At 38.3% G+C, this 12,794-nt stretch overlaps 1 non-coding gene across 1 annotated transcript; it reads left to right on the top strand.

The window, feature by feature from the left end:
- Positions 1-460: 460 nt before the first annotated feature.
- Positions 461-620, top strand: LOC127690295 (U1 spliceosomal RNA). The gene has a single exon (XR_007979023.1). It is a non-coding gene; the product is annotated as a U1 spliceosomal RNA (small nuclear RNA).
- Positions 621-12,794: the final 12,174 nt, after the last annotated feature.

Below are 12,794 nucleotides of genomic sequence, written 5' to 3'. Positions count from 1 at the left end.
TATCCTTTAGAAAATGGCGTGCTAGGATTGAGGATGTAGAAAAGCAATAGAGCAATTTTCTGGCATGTATGAGGCCTAGGTTCACTGCCTATCACAGTGTAAATGGAGAGGAACACAAACACATAGCTAAGTCAATAGTCAAATGAACTAACTGGTCACACCTAGCTGCAGATATACACAAGATTCCTATATTTAATTCCTGTCTCAGAAAGTAAAACATTTCAGTACCCAAGTATTTGATAAGAGTGTAGAATTGCACACGATATCTGGTGTTTTCAGGATTCCCTATGAATATTTTTTGGCTATTCTCCTAGTAAAGCCTGTGATATGTTATCATTACTGACTGCAAGAATTTGGATTAAACCCTTTGAGATATTCCTCCAACTTCCAACACTTATCAAAAATTGAATACAAACTGAACTGCAAAAAAATAGGTGTTTAATTGACAATCTGCCATAAAGTAGCTTCCTGGCAAGGGAGATACCATGATCATGAACGTGGCTTTCTCAGGGTGAGGCTTATCTACTGCACTCCAGATATGTTGACCGTTGTCATGTCCTCAAACATAGGGAACACAACTGCATAATTTGTGGAAATGAGAGTTTATATTAACACTCTCCCCTGTTAAAAACAATCTATCATAAAATTGTTTCTTCACAGATAATAGCTATAGACATCTAATTAGATTATAGATCGGTAGACATACATGGATCATATACATTGCTGAAAGTCTGACTTAGATGCATGTTGTAAATGATTATAGATATATGTCTATAATGTGTCCCCTGTGAAAGTAACCACGAGCACATCTCATTGTGACTTCACAAAATGTTCCTGCTACCTTTTCTGATGGGCTCAACAACAGCAATTCAGAAATCATAATCAAACGGGGAGCAAAATTATGGGATTTTGTTTGCTTGCTTTTTGAGACATGGCTTCACTATGTGGCTCTAGCTGTTCTGAAACTTAACTCTGTAGATGAGGCTGGCTATGAACTTACATAAGTCTGCCTGTCTCTACCTCTCCAGTGCTGAGATAAAAGGCATGTACCACCACTTCCCAGCTAAGAAATATTATCTTAAAATCTCATGGATATCTTGGAGTACCATGGTTCTCAATAAAAGATCCCAAACAGTAGCCACAGAGACAGCTGGAACTCTTGAGGGTACAGTGCAGACCCGGAGTTTAATGAACCGCCCAGGTGGCTGCAATATGCACGGGAGTGTGAAAACCAATGTTCACTAATAAGGGAGTGTTTTGTGTACCCACTAACTTTATTTCACTTTTATTTTTGAAATAAGATAAATGGAAATTTATTTATTTTGTTTTTGATAAAGAATAAAATGTAAGTTGTATTCATTTGAAGTCACAAATAATCCAAATACCCATCTTTTCCAGGCAACTGTGCAACTCTAATTATGAAAGAAAGTATTTTTTGTTCTATTGGCCCAAACTCTGTTAATAGAAACACTAATTACATTGTGAAAATTGCAATGGGTCAAAAGTTCAGATGAAAGAATAGAGAAGGAAATCAATGAACAGATATTTTCCACTCAAGCGTCTATAGGGTCATTACATTCTTCTTGTTTGTGATTTTAAACCCCCATTAATATTCCTTAGATTAAAGACTGGTAACGGGAAATATGCATAGCTCCATATTTTCACTTGGCCTTGATTATGGCTCTAAGGTTTGATTTCATTAACATACCATACATAGAACAAGTTGTAAGTATGATTAACTGGACTGTATCCCCCATGGATCTATACACAACAGAAGAGACCTTAAAGATTCAACAAATCACAAGTTTTTACATATTTAATACAAACTTACATAAATTAGCCAATGTGATCAACACATGTCACATCCCCAAATAGAAGTAAATACCTCAACTGAAATGTGAGAAATATGGGAAAGGTAACATATCTTAAAATGTTTTGGCATTAGTGAAGATGATATAGATATATGAATTCCTGAAGCACAGAATATAAAACAAAATGAAAAAAAGTTAACCTGACATCTATGAGTATCTTTATCACTTCTTTCTTTCCTCTCTCAAAACTATAAAACGTATAATATAAAATTACAAATGTATAATGCTTCTCCTTGCCTCTTCCTCTTTCTCTTTTAGCACCCTTGTTCTGGGGGCCCCAGTAGTCGCAGCAAAGAAAATGCTGACTTTACTTTTGTTGCTCCTCCTGGTTCCTCCAGGCCTGCATCCTGTCTCCCTGCCCTCAAGCAGAGGCTTGGGTACCAGTCAAGGCTCTCTGCTACTGAAAACCTGTGCCAAGAGCATCAATTGTTCAGCAAGGCAGATGCAAGAGTGTGTCTGGAACCACCATCATAGCACTGTCTGGGAAGCAAGGCCTCTCTTATGACTCATACTAATGATTTTTACATTTTAATTAGAAATCCTTGAGTTAAGATTATTCACTGAAGCCCTAATGAGCAAAAGGAGGTTTACTTCCTCTCAGTCTGCTTTTGGAATAGGAGAATAAAAGAAATAAGTTGACCTGAATCAGGTCAAAGTAAATTTCAAGAAAACTCATTAGAAATTTCTGATCTGCTCTAACCTGAAAATACCAGAAAGTTTCATGGTATAACCAAGAAAACATAAGGTTACCAATGAGAAGAGGCTACCAAGTAATTGTGAAGAATTCTTTCATGTCTCATATATGTCTGTCTTCCTAACACACACACACACACACACACACACACACACACACATTTTCTTTACATTTCTTATGCCTAAGCACCTACACTTTCAAAATGACCATTTCCTTCAAAATGTAAAAATCTAAAGCTACATGCTTGATACAAAGCCTGAAGATTTCCCCAAGTTTAAATATTTTTCAAAGCAAATTAAAGACTTTGTTTGTGTTCTTTACCTAAAATCAGAAAATGCCTTAGTACTCGTAATTTTCTCTCTTAACCATTGTAACAACCAACACAAAAAGCAGACACTAGAAAATGTTGTGAATTTTTTCCTTAAACTGAAGATTCACTTTGGAATCAGAGAACCTGAAATAAGAACTAAGTAGTGGAAAAATAAAATTTCTTCTTCAGGAAAGTGTTCTTTGAGATTCTGCTCTCCCGCCATCAATGACATCTAAATGAACATAATCACTAAACATAGACAATAATTAAAAGTCATCCAATACAGTAGCATCAATATCAAGTTCAGGCTGATGCCAAGAAATTAATTTGCCAATCTCCTTCAGATAGAGATAGACACAAAAAAACACAAGATAGAAGTAAATAGCTTCTCGATATTTTCAAATCATTACAACTTTCTTCTTGTATTCCTCTGGAGACACAAGGTCACAAGTAGCCCAGGTTGGCACTGAACACACTAAGTATTTTTAGCCAAATATTATATGGCTTTTCCTGGGGAGATTTGTACGAACATCAGTTTACCCTAAACAGGGCATCAACAATGGATTGAAGGGATGATTTCATTAAAGTACTACTTGGTGAACCCATTAATTTCCTGGGCTTATTTACAGAGCATAGGTAACAAGAGACTACTAAATTCATGGCTGATTCCAGCACAGCAAATCATCAGAAAGCCTACCCCAATTGACAAATATGCATCCCTGGAGCTCTCTGTACCACATGGAGGCAGCTCTGCTGGTCAGAGTCTCCACTCCCTGTCAGTTTTAGCTTCTAATAATGGGGGCGGGGGGGGGGGGAGGACCGGGGTATGGATCTTCTAAGTTTCAGGAACTTCCTGAGACTTGTAAAATGCTGCTTGATTCCTACAGTTTGGAAGGTTTGCTTACTTCCTAAATTGAGGATCTTAAATGCTTAAATCTGAGGGAAATTATTACAAAACAGGGAGGCAAGCACTGACCTTTTGATAACCCCGCTTTTAAGTACTAGGATGCTGGTATATGTCACTGCACCTAGCCTGATCAGTTTAATTAAACCATATTTTGTCTCCTACTTAAATCTGTGGAGCAAGGATTCCTGAAGTGATGTATTCAGTGGTCCACATGGTCAATCAATAGATCTATAGGTAACATCATAAAAGTTTTTGAAGAAAAAAGCAATAGAACAATTATGCTAACAAACATTCCAGAAAGTCATGAAATAAAATGTTTTGTTTTCTTTGTTTTGAGTATCATAATGATCAGTGACTGGAAAGTTGTGGGCCTACTAAGAGTGTAATGATCAGTTTTTCTTACTTATTCTTCAGATAACAGAATGCATTTTCTATTTCTGATGGTGAATATTCTAGCATTTATATTTTTATAATTGTGAGTTTAGTATTTTCTCTTATAAATTTCATGCCGAGAAAATGTTCCTATTTGAAAATTTGGATCAGTGACTCAAAAGAGGTTCAGTGATGCATGAAGGTAATGTTGACAATAATAATAATTTTGAAGACTCAGAACATCAGACAAATAAAAGGGCATGGAACTCCATTGCAAATGTAGAAGTTAATTTGTATGCATTTCACTAAGTGAATATTCTAGTATGATGATTTTGCATAAACAGATGAAAATGGAAAAGAATATCTGAAAGTGGATATTTAGAGGAACAACATATCTATTGGCTCCCAGCCCACTTCCATTTTGTGTTATGAAACTCCTTCCAAAAAATATCATAAACCCATGGAAGCTTCATGTTTTAAGGATAATAAATATATGATCATGGTTTTTAATGAAAAAATAATTTTGTGGGGAAAGTTATAGAACCACATCACACAGTAACTCATCTTGTGACCCTCATTTAGTTTTAAGTCTCTTTAGCAAATTTCTCTGTTAAATTACAGCCTATGACCTCATGTCATCTTCAGCTAGTCTTTACTACATTGATCCTTTTTGTTGTTGTTTTTGTTTTTAATTTATGCACACTACCAAAACATTTCAGTAATAATTAGCGACGTCTGTCCTGACTGAGCATTTCTAAGGTCGTGCAGTTCCTTGGGATGCTTGCTGAGAGTTGCTGGAGTCTGATAGTGCATTAAGGACCTTCCCTTCTGTTCCAAGTCAAGAGTTTTTAACATCAGCTGGCATATTTATAAAATGTTCTAAAGGCATCACTTGAGATAATTAAATGGCATTTCCCCCCTTTAATCTGTTTCTGTGGAGAATTGCATTAGATTTTCTGATGATGAAATGTCTAACATTCCTGAGATAGTAGCATCTTTAAATCACACCTCTCAAACCTGGCAATTTCTTTGCCTGTGACTCACTTTGATTGCTTCATCTGTGTGTAGCTATCCTTCTGATCTGTGGTTCTCCCACCCTTTGCATTGCACACCATAATTGTGGCTCCAAAATATTAAACCAAAAAAAAAAAAATACCAGAAATAAAATGTTGTAAGTCTTAAAGTGCTTGCCTTTCTGAGAAGAGTGATGAATTCTTGCAATATCTTACTCCCTACCCAGAACAGAAATCATTCCTTTGCCCAGAGTATCCATCGGTTTAGGCTGCCAGACACTTATCACTTAGAAGCCGCCTCGCTCACCAGATGAACTGTCTCAGGATTGCAGAACTGCATGCTGGGTTCACATAACCTTGAATTATTTAATAATAGGCCAACGCTCAAGGGTAGTGATTCTGTCAACTCAGATATTCCAATGAGAAGCTAGGATGGTTCTTTTGTGTAAAAATGTGAACATTTTTAACTTAAGGAAAGAAAAAATAAAGGAGCTACTAGTTTGGTTGCTGAGGTCTATGTTAATAATCGAGCTGTAGAATTATCAAAGAAAATAAAGCTTTGTACTAATTGTAACTACATCCCAAACTAAAGTGTAAAGGGGGAAATGCATTAAAATACAGTGCCCAGTATACTAACCATGGACAGACACATATGTACTTATCCTCTTCAGAGGTGGGGAGTTACAGTAGGATATTAGTGAAAGATAATTCTCTTTGTCCTAGAATAATAAGGTCTGTCTTGGCTTTCCCAAAACCTAGCTTAGAAAATAAATGAGATAGTGCTGCCATTTGGTCACCGGGAAGAACTGCTGATACATAACTATTCATTTCTTTTGCTTCTGATAAGACAGTAAACTGTGAGGCACTAAGAGAAAATAAACAGTTTTATGTTTAGGTATGCATGGTGTTAAGTGTTTTAATCTTTGTTGTGTTAATGCTGATTTATATTTTATTTAAAAATATGTTTTACTCCTAGAACACAAGATATATTGCTTCAAATCTGAAAACGATATTTTTTTTTCGAATATGCTCATTTCTCTAGAGCTGGTCGTATTCCGTCTATTATTTTTGTGACATTTCATTGTTTATATTATCAACACCTTCTACAGATCTTGCCAATATTGCCACCTGTTTCCTTGACTGATCAGTAAGATTTTATTCTATGTATATTTCACATTTTATCTGGAGGAATTTCTTTTTCCTACTCTGTTAGCCATGAATGTATCCATCTAACATGGGTTTCACCCAGCTGGGCCCCAGCCCTGGGTTCTCTGCATCCTTCCTCATCTCTGGCTGATTAATGTCATCTACCTTTTAGATCCTTGCTTTCACAAGTGCCTCCCCCCCAACGCACTCTGCACAGCCATCAGTTTATCTTCTCTACCATTCTTGGGAAACTCCAAACTCATCCTAATCTGACTCACTATAACTATTAAATTGGAGGGGGGCAGATAGAGGCAAGAGTGAGAGGGCTAGGCGTTAGGAAGGGAAAGCACGAGAAACTTATGACTAAGTATTAAGTAACAAAATATTTCACATGCCTACATATAGCCTGGAGGTATTTCTTACCATGAAGGCTCAGAAACGTAGAGTTTACAAGGAATAATTGGACAAATCAAAGACAAGATTTCGGGCATAGTGATGTATACCTTTACTCCCAGACCTTAGGCAGAGACAGATGGATCTTGTGAATCTGAGGCCAGCCTAATTTATACAGCGAGGTCCAAACCAGTCCAGCTACATAGCGAAATCTTTTTTCAAAAAAGACAACTAAAAGAGTGAGATAAACCACGTGGGAAGTGAGGATATGGATACAGGTTCCTGTAGAAAATGGAGAAAGTAAATCATAAGTGGATGGCATGATGGTACAAACTGTTATCCTAGGATGTGTGAACCTCAAGAGTTCAAGGCCAGCCTGGGCTACATAGGGAGTTTCAGGACTGATTTTGCTCCATAGTGAAATTATCTCAAAACAAATTAAAAAAATGTAAAACAAATATAAGGATATGCCCCCCCAAAGAATGATCAAGAGGCCTGGTTGATAGATTACCTCAAAAGATATTGCTGCCATTTTAATTTGTTCTTTGGGGATTGTAAGAGAAAGTAACTCTTTTGAAAGTTATAATGAGAGCACTTGTGTCGACGTAAGCAATTCCTTGCATGTAGTGGCTACAACTTCTGAAATTGATGATAAGGTTATGTGTTCCAACAATGAACTTAGGAGTTTTGAGGGGTTTTGCTTTGTGTATTTCTGAGACTTATTTTTGGAAGCAACCACAAACTTTCAGAAACCTTGGGAAGTCAATTACAACATTCCTTTCTTGAACCATTTGAAAAGTTATTGGCACCACGTCCTGTTACTAACAGACCATGATTATGTAAAACTCTGACAAGAGCATACTTTTTTATAAACCTCATTGCGAGCACCAGTCCAAGGAAGAGCACACTAACCTGAACTTATTTACTCCCTAGAGACCACCCAGGTTCTTGCAGCAGTCAGCCCTGCCCCTTATTGACTGGCTGCATTCACATGTCAGGGACCTAGGTTCCTTATGACACATGTCTCTTTTTATCAACTTTAAGAATCTTAATGCTTTGACTAATACGGGTGACCTGTTTTATAGAATACACTTCACTTTGTGTTTACCTAACTTAACAATAGGGACATCATTTTAATTTGTCCCACTGATAATATTCATGTCCCATGATATTCATGTTGATCATACATAATTAACATGGGGTCTGCTGGATTTTTCTCAAAATGTCTTGGTAGCTCTTTTTAAAAAAAGGGAACTTGAAATATTTAAATATTCTGTTTTTAGTTTGTCAATTTACATAATTTCATCATGCATGCATGTCTTCCTATTTCATCAGTGGGTTATCTGTTAAAATTATTATTTTGATTTTAAAATTTAACTTGATTTGGGAAGGGTTTGGATGGAATCTCTTAAGACCTGAGTTCTGTTTATAATTTCAAGATGATGAGTACTTATTAGACAGCCCCTGTTTAGGTTCTAAAATCAATAGTTCTTAGTCCAGAGAGAAGGGGGGCACATCAGTTTTCAGTGTCTTTATGTCAACACCATCTTTCTGTCAGCCTTTAGCATTTGTTTAAAATCACTACTACTTAATACTACAGGGTTCATTCTGATTTTCTTTCTTGATCTTTTTACAGGCCCTGTCTAACAGTAAGGAACTGACTCCCATTTCTTTATCATGTTTATTTACATTATAAACTCCTCCGGTACTATCCAATATCTAATCTGTGCTATCACCCATTTTATATCCAAAGACTCAAGAGGTAGCCAAGGACTCACATCAACAGCCTCCTCATCCCATTCCAACTCTAGCAGTCCACACATGGCCACATGGCCCGTCTCTGAGTTCTTTCCTTCTTCCTGACCCTAAGCAGGCTTCTGGTTCACCTTGTACTGCCTCCCACCCTGGTAGACTTTTGACTGCTAGCCCACACTGGCCAGCTGTGCAGTCTACTCAAAGTACTTAGAAAGGAATGGAAACAAGGAAGAAAGAAACCCCCTCTACAAAGTCTACATGACACTAAACATCGATAAGCTAAGAATGATTGAAATCCCAGGAACATGTTTTTTTACAAGTATCTGTATTCATTTGTTCATATCAAGCAAACTATGGGCATTTTTATTGAACACCTATGTGTTCATCTGAGGGGATTTGAGAAAAGTACGAAAAGGTTCCTGTCATGTCATTACTTGGAAAATGTGAAATTAAAGAGGAAATAAAATAGTAAAAGGCATTTTATTGCCCAGAGCAATAGAAATAAAAGTAAAATATGTAACTATTAGGTTCTCAAATGGACATAATACCAAGTTGGTTTTGAGACAACTATTTTATGTGTGGTGTTTGTGCCTTTCCTTCCGTTTCCATTGACACTCACTTGCTGCCAAGCCTTCCGTTAATGACTCTGTACATGATGGCAAGCTTCACCTCATATGATTGCTAGAGCATGCACCACCATTATTACATTAATATCCCTGTCATAAGAATGAAAACAACGTTAATTTTTAAATAGCCATTTAAAAACCACAGAAGGAAAAGAAGTAACATATTACAGAATCAAATACATAGAGGTTTACATTTCATAAGTAGAAAGGAACCAAAAGGATTGACCTCAGTGGGAGAGAGCACATGTTCTGCGAATTTTGGTCCCTTTGTGATCCCCAGAATGGGGGTGGGGTGGGGTGGGCTGGAAGGCAAGGCTTAGTTCTGTGTTTTGACTGGGCATTCACACCACCCTTCCTGTTAATTAAACTCATTAGGGCTAAACAGAGACAAGGAAAGCTGGTTTCCATGAACAATCAGCTGTTTGCAAGCCACAACTTTACTCTGGAACCTGTTTCTTTACTAGTGCAGTATTTAAAAAGAAGCAAAGGTAAAATGCACACTAGCTAGAGGTGGCGACCCATAGGTTATTCAACTTCCAGGAGTCACAGATTTTTGCTAGAAGATGGGTTTCCTTCCATCAAATACAATCCTATCAGCCCTAGAGCAAGCAGTCATATAGAAGAAACTCCACTTTATATCAGCTAGCTAGCTCCATTTCAAGTACTTAGTCAAGATCTTAATATTGTATATATACAGGTCCTATAAAAATGTAAGTGATCCTATTCGTGTTTATATGATATGCTAATGAATTCATCTGTTCCCCCAAAGCATTGCTTTAATAACCTCTAGCTTAATTATATCAGAGGCACAGGACACAAAGGTTCGCAATGTGCCTGTACAAAGAATGTATAGGCTTGCTTCAAGTAAGCTAACCATGGGCTGGAGAGATGACACAGATGATAAAGGCTAGGTGCGTACCCAGGAAACCAAGAGAGCTCATCTGTTTGGCTTAATTTTCTCTTTGCTCGCTTTATTATTTTATTTTTGTTGATTCATTTCTATGTTAATGCTGCTTTTGTTTTTACATTAATAATATGCATCCAAGTTTATAATGGGGATATTCAAATTCCTCTAAAATAAAATGTAAAAGCCTAATAATAAAAGTCAATCATTGGAGAATAAATGTGTTTTCCAGGTTCAGCTCTGTCAATGATATATCAACTAGTAATGCTAAGTCAGTAGATGACTCTCTTAGACACAGGCTGTCAGGCTCCTTACTGCACGGGAGCTGTGCCTGATGTTCCAGGAAGAACATTAGAGGCTCCATATCCTGAGAGCATCTCTAAGGGTCTTTCATTCATGCATTCTGTTACTGAACACTTAGCATGAACAAGCAGGAGAATAGAAATGAGCTTTGTAGTTGGAGAATGTAGTCATTGTAAGATATAGACATAAGGTCACCTAGCTGGAATATAAGGAAAAATAAACCATGGGGGTGACAAGAGTTCTGTGGATTAAGAGCAAGGACAGGTAGCTGTCTACTGGGACAAAAGTAAGAATGACATCTGAGTTGATCCTTAAAAGATAGCAAGGTTGAAAAGACACAAAAGATCATAAGACATTGAGGACAAAGAGACCACCAGAGAAAATGGACAGGTGCTTCCCCACAAAAAGGTCTGTCTCCTAAAAATCTACCGTAATTTCCCCCTAAGGAACACCAGCTGTAGACTGAAGGTTCAAAGACTATGGGAGATAGTTTTCATGCAGACCACCATAGCTTCGTCCTTTCAAATGTTTGATCCAATAAAAGAATTAATCTAAAGAGAACATGTAGAACAGGGTTTTATGAGAACTAAAATGTACTGTGAATTTACACATGGAAAGCTGCTGTTCTTGTGGGGAACTAGCTTGGATTCAAAGGACATTGAAGAGCTGCGCGGCTGCTCCCCCTGCTCAGCAGGCCAGCAGAGGGGCTTCCCTGCGGCCAGCTGGGAGAAGTCAGTGTGCTCCTGTGAATCCAGCGGGCCCCAACTGAAGCCTTCAGGTGCTTGCTTTGGGATCTGAACGGCCAGGGCCACAGCGCTCTGTCTCCAGGAAGTACGGGAGACATGGTGTGCACCCAGAGGCAGTCTGGGAGCTCACAGTGCCAGTGCGGCTTGCTCCTGTGGCCCAGAGCTTGGCTTCCAGTCCTGAGGCCTCTGGCCTGAGCCCTCAGCTCTCTCCGCTTCCAGATCCAGATTAGCCTGGGCAGCAACACCACATTTCCAGGTCCTGCAAGAGGCAAGAGGGGCTTCCGGGCGGCCAGCTGGGAGAAGTCGGTGTGCTCCAGTGAATCCAGCAGGCCCCAGCGGGAGCCTTCAGGTGTCTGCTTCCAGATCTGAACAGCCTGGGCAACAGCACCCTGTCTCCAGGCAGTGCAGGAATTAAGCTGTGCACCAGAGGCCACCTGGGAAGGGGCAGCTTGCACTGGTGAGTCCAGCATTGACAAGACCAACTAACACCAGTGAGAAATAGATGGCAAAAGGCAAACGCAGGAACGTCACTAACAGAAATCAAGGCAATATGGCAACATCTGAACCCAATTCTCCTCTACCAGCATGTCCTGGATACCCCATCACACCAATAAAACAAGATTTGGATTTAAAATCACTGGTCATGATGCTGGTGCAGGAACACATGAAGGACATACTTAAAGAAATTCAGGAGAAAATGGATCAAAAGTTAGAAGCCCGTGCAAGGGAAACACAAAAATCATTGAAAGAAATCCAGGAGAATACAAAAGTCAGTAATGAGGAAACGCAAAAAAACACTTAAAGAAATACAGGAGAACTTTGGTCAACAGGCTGAGGTCATGAAAGAGGAAACACAAAAATCTCTTAAAGAATTACAGGACAGCACAAACAAGCAAGTGAAGGAGCTAAGCAAAACCATCCAGGATCTAAAATCAGAAGTAGAAACAACTAAGAAAACTCAAAAGGAGACAACTTTGGAGATAGAAAGCCTTGGGAAGAAATCAGGGGACAGAGATGCAAATATCAACAACAGAATACACGAGATAGAAGAAAGAATCTCAGATGCTGAAGATACCATAGAAACCATGGACTCAACAGTTAAAGAAAATGCAAAATGCAAAAAGCTTGTAACCCAAAATATCCAGGAAATCCAGGACACAATGAGAAGACCAAACCTAAGGATTATAGGCATAGATGAGAGTGAAGATTTACAACTTAAAGGGCCAGCAAATATCTTCAATAAAATTATGGAAGAAAACTTCCCTAACCTAAAGAGAGAGATGCCCATGAATATACAAGAAGCCTACAGAACTCCAAACAGACTGAACCAGAGCAGAAATACTTCCCGTCACATAATAATCAAAACACCAAATGTTCTAAACAAAGAAAGAATATTAAAGGCAGTAAGAGAAAAAGGCCAAGTAACATATAAAGGAAGACATATCAGAATCACAGCAGACTTTTCACCTGAGACTATGAAAGCTAGAAGGTCCTGGGCAGATCTTATGCAGACTCTAAGAGAACACAAATGCCAGCCAAAACTACTATATCCAGCAAAACTCTCAATCACCATAGATGGAGAAACTAAGATATTGCATGACAAAACCAAGTTTACCCAATATCTATCCACAAACCCAGCCCTACAAAGGATAATAGGAGGAAAACACCAATACAAGGAGGGAAAGAAACTTCACCCTGGAAAAAGCAAGATAGTAACCATTCATCAAACCGAAAAAAAGTTAAGCAATCAAATT

Source organism: Apodemus sylvaticus, chromosome 7 (assembly GCF_947179515.1).
Source record: "Apodemus sylvaticus chromosome 7, mApoSyl1.1, whole genome shotgun sequence".
Lineage (NCBI taxonomy): Eukaryota > Metazoa > Chordata > Mammalia > Rodentia > Muridae > Apodemus > Apodemus sylvaticus.
Note: the sequence above shows the minus strand (reverse complement) of the source record. Positions and strands in the feature narration are given on the sequence as shown.